The 13,315-nt window shown below is 42.8% G+C and overlaps 1 pseudogene; it reads left to right on the top strand.

Annotated features, from left to right (window-relative positions):
• Positions 1 to 13,315, top strand: part of LOC148529130 (transmembrane protein 209-like) — a 438,870-nt pseudogene that overhangs the window by 200,175 nt on the left and 225,380 nt on the right.

Raw genomic sequence — 13,315 nt, 5'->3', positions numbered from 1 at the left:
TGAAACAACCCTTCTGGTGCTGAAAAAGCTGTATTTTCTTTGGCATTCTCAGTTAATGGGACTTGCCAATACCCTTTGGTTACGTCAAGAGTGGTTAAATATCTGGCTGTTCCTAGCTTTTCAATTAATTCATCCACCCTAGGCATTGGGTAGGCGTCGAATTTTGACACACTGTTCAATTTCCGGAACTCATTGCAGAAACGCACACTCCCGTCGGGCTTTGGAATAAGCACAATGGGGCTTGACCACTTACTATGCGACTCTTCAATTACACCCAATTCTAAAAATTTTTTTAATTTCTTTAGATACTGACTCCCTTTGGGCTTCTGGTAACCTATAGGGTTTTAGGTTAACCTTAACCCCTGGGTTAGTGATTATATCATGTATAATAACCGCGGTTTTCCCTGGTATGTCTGAAAACAAGACCTTATTTCTGATGATAAATTCCTTAACTTCCTGCTATTGAACTGCTATTGAACTGCTGACAGGGTTTTGGCTACTGTCACTTCGAGAACCAAGGGCCCTGGGTTTACTGGAGGGGCTCGGACGGCTGACAGAGCTGCTCTATCCTTCCAGGGTTTTATAAGATTTACATGGTATATTTGTTCTGGCTTTCTTTTCCCAGGCTGGTAAACTTTGTAATTAACTTCCCCCACTTTTTCTAGCATTTCAAAGGGTCCTTGACACTTAGCCAAAAGTTTACTTTCTACTGTGGAAACTAATAGCAACACTCTGTCCCCAGGAGCGAAGACACGTAACTGAGCATTGCGGTTGTACACCCTCTGCTGTGCCTGTTGGGCCTGTTCCAAGTGCTCTTTCACTATCGGCACCACTCTTTCTTGCATTTGGGAAACGTGCTCAATAACAGTTTTATACGGACTGGACTGCCCCTCCCACATCTCTTTGGCAATGTCTAGTAACCCCCTGGGGTGTCGCCCATACAACAAATCGAAAGGTGAAAACCCGGTGGATGATTGGGGAACCCTATGGTACCCCCCGATTTGGCTTGCTGAAGGTATTTGGGGTTTTTAAATGGGCTCAATAGCTGCTAAATAGCGTTTTTCAGTACGTGATGCAGAAAAGTATTCAGGAGTATATTTTCCAGAAAATAAGTTATCCCAGCAAATTTGGGGTTCTTGAAAATGGGGGTCAGCATATTTAAAAGTTGCTAAAGTGAAGTTGAAAAAAATCGTGAAAAATCCACCTTCCGCAAGCACCTGCAAGTGCTTGCGGCACCTGCTCCGTATCCCCCTATGCCAAATCCTCCTCCGTCACATCCCCACACCTACCAAGCGTCGTATAGCCCAGTGCCACCAGCTCCCTTGCCCAGCACTTCCATGAGTGGTGTGCAATCTGCATGGCAGACTGCACAGACCACTCTACAGGGCGATTTTAATTTTTTGAATTATGATTTTTTTTAATGCGGTTTTTTAAAGTGTTGCAAAATTCAGTTTATTCCTTTTTCTTTGGATTATTCTCCGGAATGACAGTAAGGTCAAAGTACCATGACGAATGCTTTTGGACTTCATGTACCCCTGTCTACTGAACATTGTGACATATGTGTATTTGTTGTTCTCTTTTGGTAAACACAGTTTTTATTTTTTGGATCTTTCCCTTTACTTAGTTGATGTTGGCATCACTGAAATAGTCTCTACTGTACCTGACTAGTTGCTGAACTGCCTGATTCTCTGTTTCTATTGGAATAGTCCTTGCTGTCGAGGCACTCATTGGTCTGGTATATTTTGGTGAATCCTGTCCAGAAACTTAATTCGAAAAAAACTATAAAAATAAAAAAAATGTAAAACAAAAACACTGCGTGGTGTCCTTATTTACATGGTAATTGTTTTTGATAATAAACTGGCATTTAATGGTGTGCTGAGGTCAAAATGGGGTTATTGGTATAAAGGATTTTCGGGTGGGGTGTTATTAGGGTAATGGGAGAGTTGGTTTGGGGTTTTGAAGGCTATTGGGGGTGTGGTTTGGTCAATGTGTTAGAATATTTAAAATAGTTTTTATACATTTTCTAAAATGCCAGATTTTTAACCCTAAAGCTGCTCCCATATGAAAATGCCAATGCCTGCTGCAAGCTATAATTTAGGAAATAAAATACACAACACATTTAAAAAAAAAAAAAAAACAGGTCTCAAAAATGGTATGAGTATTTTCTTATGGCAATAACAATTTACAAAAGTAAAGTAAAGTATTTAATATCCATCCTTCACTTTTAATACAAATTGAAAAAGGTATATTAATACTATATAGTTTCCCATTTACTTTCATAACACATAAAATTGTGACACATGGTATGTGGATGAAAAAAAACATCTCTTTATTTGAAATACAAGGTGTAAAGCAAAATGCAGTTTTTATATGCAAGTGTGCTGCCAATGAACTGCACCCTCACCATTGTAAAAGTTAATGTACTTTTCCCTGACCTCTGTGACACGTCCTGAGGCCACCATGAGGATTCGAGAACTGGACCCCCCCCCCAGAACCCAGAATCAAGTTCGCTAGTTTTTAACTTTGTACCCCAACAATTTTTTTTTCGCCCCCCCCACACACACACACACACGCCTTTTTCAAAGTCATTTTTTAGGGTGTCCTTAAGTGTTTTTTTTTTTTTTTTTACATTTTTGACACAGATTACCTTTGGGGGACTGTCTGAAGGCTGCACGGGGGTTCCCGCAACCTTACACCCCAAGACCCCAATTCTGCACTTTTTTCCGCCTGCTATTCATAGGCGATACTTTTCCGCCTATTACATTGCATTGACTTTCCGCCTAGGCGAAAGTCTTTCAAATTGAATAAGGTGTGAAAGCAAAACAGGCGAAAATTATGTCATCGGCGGAAACTTAACGCGGACTTCTGCAGTAACATAATACCGAGTATCCCAATGTATGTAGGTCACTCCAACAGTTTTTCCCTAACGCTTTAAGGGGTTCACCAGCTCCGCTTTCATAAGTGTAACCAGGCTACCAGAATCTAACAGAGCCTCCACTTGGTTGCCTTCTATAGTGACCATACAAATTTGCTTCTGTCTCAGCCTGTCACCAGCAATACAAGCTGGGTGTGCAAAGTACGACATTCTGCGATTGACATAAGCAGCATCACACTGCATGGGTTCAGAGGGGTAAGTGAACAAGTAGCAGCAATATGGCCCAAACCAACACATTGGAAACACTAAATTACATTATTATCTAGTCTTTTACGGGGTAGGAACCTTCCTGACCTGGTGGGCCTATCTCCAGGTTCCAAACCCACAGTCTTAAGTACATTCCACCGCCCAGCACCCTTGTCCCCAGGAACAGTCTTACTCATGTCCATGGGAGGTCGCCGTTGCGCCAACTGGGCTCAGTGGGGCACATTCAACAGGTCCTCAGCCGCGACATACCTCTCCACTAATTCAACTAACTGGTCTGCTGTCTTGGGGTCCGCATGGCTCACCCACTTACGCAGAGTTGCAGGTAGTGATCGCAGATACTGGTCCATGATAACCCTTTCCACAATCTGTGGTCCTCAATTAACGTTGCGGGCTGCAGCCATTTTGTGGTAAGATGGACGAGGTCATGCATCTGTGAGCGTGGAGGCTTTTCCATTTGGAACTCCCAGTGGTGGACTCGTTGGGCATGAACGAATATGGTGATTCCTAGGCGAGTTAGGATCTCTCGTTTTAGTTTTTCATAGTCTTTTGCATCAGCTAGGCACAAGTCGTAGTAGGCCTTTTGTGGCTCTCCAGACAGGAAAGGTGCCACCAGATTTGCCCATTGTTCTTTGGGCAAACTCTCCCTCTCTGCTGTTCTCTTAAACTCGGTGAGATACGCCTCCACATCATCACCCAAAGTTATCTTCTGTAGGAAGTGACTAGCGCGTATGGAGCGAGCGGTGGTGGGAGGACCAGTGGGAGCATCTCCATACCGGGCTACTAGGTGTTGTACCACCTCCTTTAAGGCCTGGCTGTTTTCTGCTAAGGCCTGGCGGGTTTCCTCGATGGTGACTTGTTGATGCCTCTGGGCTGTCTCCAAGGCAAACAGTTGCACCTGGGTGGACTCTTGCTGAGCTCTGGTAGCTTTCTGCTGAGCGGCCATAACCTGAAGCAAGGCTTTTACAATGTCCTCCATGCTGCTTTTAGGTGTGGGCTGGAAGCAAAATCTGGCTTCTCTAAGCATCTGCGGGTGCCACCTCCATGGACTTCAACGTTATATCCACCACAAAAAATTGGTGTCTGTCACTTTAAATTTTAAACGTACAAATTTTTTCCTTGCTGCAATTTCAGGGTGTATGCCCACGTTCTCCACCAAATGTGACAGTCGGGATATGGGTCCCTCTCCTGGGGTAGATGGACTCCCTCTTTACACACACATTAGCCGTAGAAACAGGACACAAGTCTGGGGTCTCGTACAAACTGGTCGGCGCAGGCTTTATTGTGCCAAATGAATATAACAAATCATAAACCAAAATCCTAGCCCATCTGGGCAATAACTAAACAGTAGGTACCCTCACTACGAGGACGGTAGGGCCTACTGCCCACACCGTTAACAACAGCACCTGCACAGTATTTACAGGGTTGTCATAACAGTGTCTCTGGACATGCTAGCCTGTATGCCTACTTCCCCAGGTGTGAGACACTCAGCTACAACTTAACACAGCTTATATCAGCCAGTTCCAGGTGTAAGCCCTAATGAGTCTGCTACCAGGCTGAAAGGCCCAAAACCTGGTGTGGCCTGTGGATGGAGCCCTCCCTCTCCTCACATCCACACCCCCTGGAACCAAACCGGCTTTTATAAATAAAAAAAAACTCTGGTTTGTTTACAAAACAGACTTCTCCTGGGGTTTTTTAGAACACATAGGCCAAAAACCTAGGACAAACTTACCTGCCATTAATCACTTTACCAGTGCTTCTATCACTATATATATAATATATAGTGTACATATATAGATATATTTATATTGTGTTCAAGGAAAAGGGGGCATGTCTTTGCTGCATTCCCTTTTCCTCCCTCTTGGGGGCGTTCCAGGTACTTACAAAAATGCAGGGCAGCAGACTTACGCTGCAGTATTTGTGAATGGATGTTCGACGCATGCGTACGGTATACATTCACTGTGCACCATCCGCAATACACTGTGGCCTACCGGACAGAACCTGTAGGCTGTTTTAGCCGTGCACTGCACCAAAGCCCGGGGTGCTTTCTGCCCTTTTGAAATAGGGCATGAGGTGGCGCAACGCTGAACCAGCCTTTTTAAGTGTTTAGATTTTGTAAAATTTGTTATTATGCAAAAAGGAATTACTTTTCTAAATGTTTGTTTCTCTTGATTCTATACAGAATGTCTGGTGTAAACCGAACCTTCTGGACAGGATTCTTTGAAATGTACCAGGTCAGTGAGTGCCTCTGGAAAGTCACATGCAAGGACTATTAGAGACTTAAAAAATCAGACACTAAACCAACTGCTGACCTATAGTAGAGACCTTGAAAGTAATGCCGACATCAAGTGTTACCCAAGTGTTGAGGATCCAGAACCTAAGAACTGTGTTCCTGAAGGAGTACAAGTACATGGAGTCGCAACATTCTGGAGCAGAGGCAGATGAGGTCCAAAAGCCAAAGTTATGGTACTACGACCTGCTAAAGTTTGTCCTGGAGAAGGAGGCAAAGAGACAATCATGGTGCTCGCTGGAGCCAGAGGCGGCTGGGGTCCGCACAGAAGAACCAGGGAGTCAGGATCTGGTAAGTGTTTGTTTATCTTTAAAAACATATCCACTTTTTCTGTTTTTAACACCAAGTTATTATGCTTGAATTTTCGTCATTTGGTAAGTATTTGCTGATTTTTAAACTTTAAAACGAATACATTTTTCTTTCCTAGTTAGTCGAGTTGGACGTCGATCCAGTCCCTCCCTCCAGCGAGCCCACAGAGGTGTTGGAGTCTCCTATAGAGCTGCCATCTTCCAAGGCTCCCGCCAAGAAAAGGAAGACTGTTGCCAGGACTCCATCCTCTGGACCGTTAAGGAGTGAACTTTTTTTGCAACACGCGGAGGAGGTTCTTCTGAAGCCCCCGGATGCAGAAGCATGTTTTGGTATGAACATTGCCCATGAAATGAGGGCCATGGCGCCAAGCCAGGCTACTCATTTCAAATGCATAGTGTATAATGCTATGTTTCGAGGTCTTGAAGGCGAACTAGTAAAAGACTTGAACATAGGATTATACCCTACAGTAGGCACCTCTCAACCCCCTCGGCCTCAGGCAGTTTCCCCGTCCCACAGCATCAAGCTCTGTATCCCCCTATGCCAAATCCTCCTCCGTCACATCCCCACACCTACCAAGCGTCGTATAGCCCAGCGCCACCAGCTCCCTTGCCCAGCACTTCCATGAGTGGTGTGCAATCTGTATGGCAGACTGCACAGACCACTCTACAGGGCGATTTTCATTTTTTGAATTATGATTTTTTTAATGCGGTTTTTTAAAGTGTCGCAAAACTCAGTTTATTCCTTTTTCTTTGGATTATTCTCCGGAATGACCTTCAGTAAGGTCAAAGTACCATGACAAATGCTTTTGGACTTCATGTACCCCTGTCTACTGAACGTTGTGACATATGTGTATTTGTTGTTCTCTTTTGGTAAACACAGTTTTTATTTTTTGGATCTTTCCCTTTACTTAGTTGATGTTGGCATCACTGAAATAGTCTCTACTGTACCTGACTAGTTGCTGAACTGCCTGATTCTCTGTTTCTATTGGAATAGTCCTTGCTGTCGAGGCACTCATTGGTCTGGTATATTTTGGTGAATCCTGTCCAGAAACTTAATTCGAAAAAAACTATAAAAATAAAAAAAATGTAAAACAAAAACACTGCGTGGTGTCCTTATTTACATGGTAATTGTTTTTGATAATAAACTGGCATTTAATGGTGTGCTGAGGTCAAAATGGGGTTATTGGTATAAAGGATTTTCGGGTGGGGTGTTATTAGGGTAATGGGAGAGTTGGTTTGGGGTTTTGTAGGCTATTGGGGGTGTGGTTTGGTCAATGTGTTAGAATATTTAAAATAGTTTTTATACATTTTCTAAAATGCCAGATTTTTAACCCTAAAGCTGCTCCCATATGAAAATGCCAATGCCTGCTGCAAGCTATAATTTAGGAAATAAAATACACAACACATTTAAAAAAAAAAAAAAAAACAGGTCTCAAAACTGGTGTGAGTATTTTCTTATGGCAATAACAATTTATAAAACTAAAGTAAAGTATTTAATATCCATCCTTCACTTTTAATACAAATTGAAAAAGGTATATTAATACTATATAGTTTCACATTTACTTTCATAACACATAAAATTGTGACACATGGTATGTGGCTGAAAAAAAACATCTCTTTATTTGAAATACAAGGTGTAAAGTAAAATGCAGTTTTTATATGCAAGTGTGTTGCCAATGAACTGCACCCTCACCATTGTAAAAGTTAATGTACTTTTCCCTGACCTCTGTGACACGTCCTGAGGCCACCATGAGGATTCGAGAACTGGAGACAGAGGGCCACAGTTCAGTGGTCAGCACGTTTTCCAGCAGTTCCCAAACTGAGGTTAGTAATGGTCTTGTGGGAGTGTTTTTCCAACGCAAGAAATTATGTAGGGCATAGCATGCCATCACTACCCACTCTATTTTCTCTACTCCTAAATTTATTGTAGTGTAGAAAATGCCGAACCTACTAGACATGATCCCAAAAGCATTTTCGACTGTGCGTCTAGACCTTGATAGATGATAGTTAAAGATAATTTTTTCCAAATTGAAACCCCTTTTGTGGATAGGGTTTCATAACATGCTTGTTTAAAGCAAAGGCCACATCAGCAACAAAGACGTAATTCAAATGATGTTTGCACTGGGAGTCAGGTGGTAAATTGAGGTTCCCAGACATCAAACGCTTGTAGAAAACTGTGTCCTTGAAGAACCAACCATCTGAGGATCTTCCATTTTTGCCAACATCAATGTATATAAACTTATAATTGGCACTGACAATGGCCATCAGCACTATGCTAAAATACCCTTTATAATTATAATAAAGGGATCCACTATGAGCTGATGGGACAATGCGCACGTCTTTCCCATCAATTGCCCCACCACAATTTGGCAAATTCCACTTGTCATCAAAATCTTGAGCAAGTAAACGCCAATCCTCAATGGAAGAGGAAAACTATAAAAAAAGAAAAACAAAATGAATACCAAACACAAAAAAAACAGTGTAGCAAAACATATACTATACCAGTGGTTTCAAATATTATTTGACATATTATAAGACATATGTAGTTTGTTTACAACATATAGTACGTGGACAGCACATGTGTCACATTTAGGGAGGGATAGAGTGGGGGCCAGCAGCATATAGTAGAGGGCCAGCACATGAACTATCACATATTAGGACAGACAGCAAGGACCTGCAAGCATATAGTATGTGGACAGCACATGTTTCACATTTGGGGAGGGGTAGCAGAATATTAAATTTAGAGATAATATAAATTATTATTACCTTGAAATACTGAACCTTCAGAACCAGCAACATGGCTCTGCAGGTCACGGGAATGATGCGACCTATAGTTTGCGCTGAAATCAGGAACCGCAGGGTAGTGATCAGCCTCTCCTCAAGGTGTATGGCCCTCCGCATCCTCGTATCCTGCCTCTGGATGTAGGATGTCACTAAAATTAATAACTCCCAGAATGTGACGTCATCCATACGCAGATAGTTGCAGAAGTCATCAGGGTTGTTCTCACGAAGGCCCATCAGTAGTGGCATCTGAGAGAGAGTATCTCTCTGCAGCAGCCACTCCTTGGTCCAGCATGAGTGCACCCTTCTCGGTCTCTCAGACCTCTCCCTTTCAGCCAAAAGCACAACTCCAGCATATGCTGTCATCACATTATAGCGATAAGAAGTATCCATGGTAATCAAAAATAAGCACAGTTTGTTTAAAGACAAACCAAAAACAAACCACAGCAAATTAGCAATGCAACAGCGTTCATCAGGTATAAACCAAACCAAACTAACCACAGAGAATAAATGCAAAGAATAAAATGGTCGCCACCTATTTATTCCTTCATGAAAGGCCCACCCACCCCTCAAGAAACAAATCTGACCAGTATACACCCCTCATCTGAAACCTGTAACTCAATTTTAATCATACGATATTGTTTAATCATTTGAAAATAGTTTAAAAATCGTTGTGAAATCGTTTACAAATCGTTGAAAAATCGTTCAGACTAAACGATCGTATGCAAAGGGAAATTTCAAAGGAAAATCACTTAACAATATTGGACAGGGTGCAATCGTCTAGTGGATGGGCACCTTTACATATTATATCAATTTACCTAATATAGTGCCCATTATAATCATACTTGCCGACTTTCTGCCTGCTCCTTCCGGGAGGAAGCAGCGAGATCGGCAGGGCATGGGGGCATGGCTGGTACAAGGGGGTGTGGCTGGGTGGGTGACTGTCATTTGTGAGCGTGACAGGGGCGGGGCCATGCAATCGCAAAATTTTGGCACCGCCCAATGCCGATAATACAGGCATTGTGAAGCAGGGGGCGGTGCCAAAATGATGCAATTAAGCGTGAGTCATGTCCGCCCTCTGCTGCGGGGGTTTAACTGTTATTCGCAGGGGGGTCGGGAGGATCAGTGGCCGCTGTGAGGCTTGACTGCCTGCCTTTCCAGGGGGCCGGGAGCTCCCCCCCGATTTTTGGGAGGCTCCCGGCCGAATCTGTAGGGTAGGCAAGTATGATTATAATATGTAGGCAGCAATGTAGGAACCTGTGCTGATTAAAAACACCCAAGAACAGATGAGAGGGGAGGTTATACCAAGCAGGAGGAGTCTCATCCCACAGGTGTACAATATATACACAAAGGGGGAGGACGCTTGGACTGCACACCCTAATTTCATTTTACTTTAATATTTTGTCATTTATTTTCAACATTAGCCTATTGTTTAACAGGATAATCAAATTTACCAAAAGTTTTATTCAATTTGTTTTTTTTAAACTGTTACTTCTGAAGAGAGGGTGCGAAGACTATTATTATTTAAAGATATTAACTAAGTGAAGCATTATAAATATGATGGCAAAATGACTCTAGTTTTATGTATTATCCCGCTATGCAAGGTATTACATTTTAACACAGTGCAACACGCTACATTACATGTAGATACCACTATGCAGGCAGACCACAATTTCCAGCAGCCTCTGCAGCTACTTAAGAGGTCAGCAGCAGGTCGCATGACCAGTGTCTGGTGATTAGACATGTGACAGCTGGATGCGAGCAGCTGTTGCTCAGGGAGACTCTGAGGTAGGGATGGTACCATCGGTGGTGAAGATTGATATTGTGTAACCATCTACAGGGAAGCCATCGATGATTTCACACATCGAAGGTCAGCCCTGTTTTAGTAGTTCCTGGGCAATGGGAGACAGTGGACGCAGGCCTACTCTAATGTGTTCTGCATACCTCCCAACATAACCCTCTCCAGGAGGGACACAATGCTCTGGTCCTGGACTTCCCTGGTAATTTATGATTGGTGGCGGCTCCAGAGGTGGGGTTGCAGTACAGTCCAAAATTCATATAGGGGATTCACACCAACTGCCAGGGAGTCCCAGCCAGTGATGTTTGGCAGTGTGTCAAATGACAGTTGGTGTGGCTCCCCTATTTGAATTTTGATCTGCGCTGCAGCCCCGCCTCTTACCAGGAAAGTCAAGGACCAGAGCATTGTGGGCCTGATTCAGATCCACTCGCTAGGCTGCATTTGCATTGCAGTGCGTGAGCCAGTCACTGCAATTGGGAAGCGATCACTCGAAGTACACAAACTGTCCGCTTCTTTGAGTGACAGAATGTGCCGTTTGTGGGTGGTGACAGGAGAAGGTCCATGATGATAACGGAGGAGTGGATGTGCGAACGCAGGCGTGTCTGAGCGTCAAAACGGCATTTCCTGGGCATCCATAATTACGAGGCAGCATTATTGTACACGTCACCTGGCTTCATTAAACACTGAAGCACTCACAGTGCTTGCAGTAGGGTAGGGTCTACCTCAAGCACTGCATATGCCTCCGATGGTTCTTGATTTTACTGATTGTTATACACACTCCCTAGAGATGACGTGTACTGTGAAGGTAAAGAGGGCGTCATTGGACCGGCCTGCATTCGCTCTCCCGTCGCTCGCTAAGACATAGTGGGCGTCCTCATGTCTTGCCGTGCGATAGCTTCCCTAGCATATATTAGCAGTGTTGGGGTGACAAGGCTTCCTACCCCTGGATCATGGTATGAGAAACGCTGCTCCTATTTTATTAATTTTCCTTACAGCTGGCTGGGAAGATAAGGAAACTCAACACACTTGTGATGAATTCCACTTAGCTCTCAGAGGGACATCCCCTTTTAGCACGTCTTTTATAAGTTCAGAAAACTGCTGTCACAAACATTTGCCAAAAATGGTTTGATAGAAAAGAATACATATGATTGGTTTAACAAGTACATAGGATGTGTCAATGCATCTTCAGTTTGTCATTTTTTCACAGTGTCCAGACTTAGTATCCTATTCTGGGATCATTCAGCTGCTGCTCTCCTTCAGCTGCTTGTTCAGTATACCGTAATGTGCTTCAATCTCATGATATTTGTGTAAAGGAAAATTGCTTTTTCTGATGAATCATACAGTATGTTTTAAATAAACACCATAAGTTATTATAGACTCTCACAATCCCCTCTTTTTATTAAAACATACTATCTTTCCCTTACTGGAGTCATGGCTTTCATAGTAACTATATTACTTCAATAGTCATCCTATGCAAGTAGATGCAAGCATCATTCATCACCTTAATACCAAGAATCCCGGCGCATCTTTCCCTAGAAAGAGGGGTTTCTTCCAACATCAGTACTACAGAAAACACATTTCCTCTCAGGTGTGATCAATGTAATTCTTTCACACGCTGAACACTTTTCCCACTCGGAGGCACAGTGACAAAGAGAGTCCCTACCGATGCAAATGCTTTATTTACCATTTTCTTAAAATTATAAGGTAGATAGCAATTCCACAAAATGAACAAAATTAATACGATGATTATAACAATTACTGGGTGAATGAGACCACTAAACATCCTTTTGACTGAAGGTGAGTTACCTGTGAACACATCCCATCAATGGTGCTGTAAATTATCTTTTAATTGTGTGGCTACTTCCACTAATTTCTCTGCTTCTACAATTGTCTGCATTTGTGCATGATGGGCAGAATAGTTTACTTTCTGTAAGTGGTGAGCAAGTTTTTCTGTATTATTAATGGCATTAAAGATACTTTGGAGATTAACTGTAAGGTTATGGGGAGGTATCTGTCACCTGAAATTCAAACTGTACATCTTCTTGTCTCTTGGCATAGATCACATGAGTAGTGTTCTTCAACCTGAGGTGTGTAACATTAAATAAGCATCCAGAAAGGATTTGGTAAATTATAGACGGAAGTTGTATTCATATCATATGTGACTAGGCATACAACCTGAGGCTTTACCTCTATAAACATATCCACCTCTTTATCATGCAATTCCCAGTTGCATACACTGGTTGGGTGTTCTAACAAGGCTCATATAGCTGTGTCTGTTGAGGACATACTTATCCATCATCGGTATCAGTGAATAGGGATAGGTCATGTGTCCTATTACTGGTGTCTATGTATGTACCTCTCATCTGGGGAGTCCACAACTGAGTGCCTCCAGTAGTTGTCTACAAGGGGACTGGTAAGATGAAGTACTTACACATAACCTGTTTCTGTGTGACATTATACACATGAACTTTACCCGTGCAAAAGTTGTCAATACACAACATTTCTGGGGGACTCGTTTGGGATCCCCAACTGCCTGTCTGTACTGATGGATGTCCACTTGAAAATTTGGAACTGCAGAAGCAAATTCCGATCAGTGAGTATTGAAAAACAAATGCGCATTTGCGCTTTTCAATGCTCTCTTCTGCGCTTCCTAATTAGTATTGTGGGGTTCAGTATGGATGGGCTAATCGGGGATTTATGATTATATTGTATGCCAAACCTGCTCTTTTAAAGTATAAGTTGTCTTGTCTTGAAGTGAGTGAAAGGAGTGTGATTGTATGTGTGCTAACTGTGAGATGTATATGAAGGAACCAGATCAACCAAAGACTGCACCTCTCATCTGCTATTAGAGGCTTGTCCTGTCTTTTGAGAGGTGTGACCCATGGGTTGAGACATTCACTGATCTCCTTGCTCTCATAGTAGCTGTAAAAAGTGACACCTAGCGCCTAAACACGGCAAAAGTTCACGTTTCCTCGTTGGTACCCCTAGGGGCGCCTGGG

This window comes from Taudactylus pleione, unplaced genomic scaffold, assembly GCF_031769625.1.
Source record: "Taudactylus pleione unplaced genomic scaffold, aTauple2 ptg000086l, whole genome shotgun sequence".
Classification (NCBI taxonomy): domain Eukaryota; kingdom Metazoa; phylum Chordata; class Amphibia; order Anura; family Myobatrachidae; genus Taudactylus; species Taudactylus pleione.
This window is presented reverse-complemented; position numbering and strand designations above follow the sequence as displayed.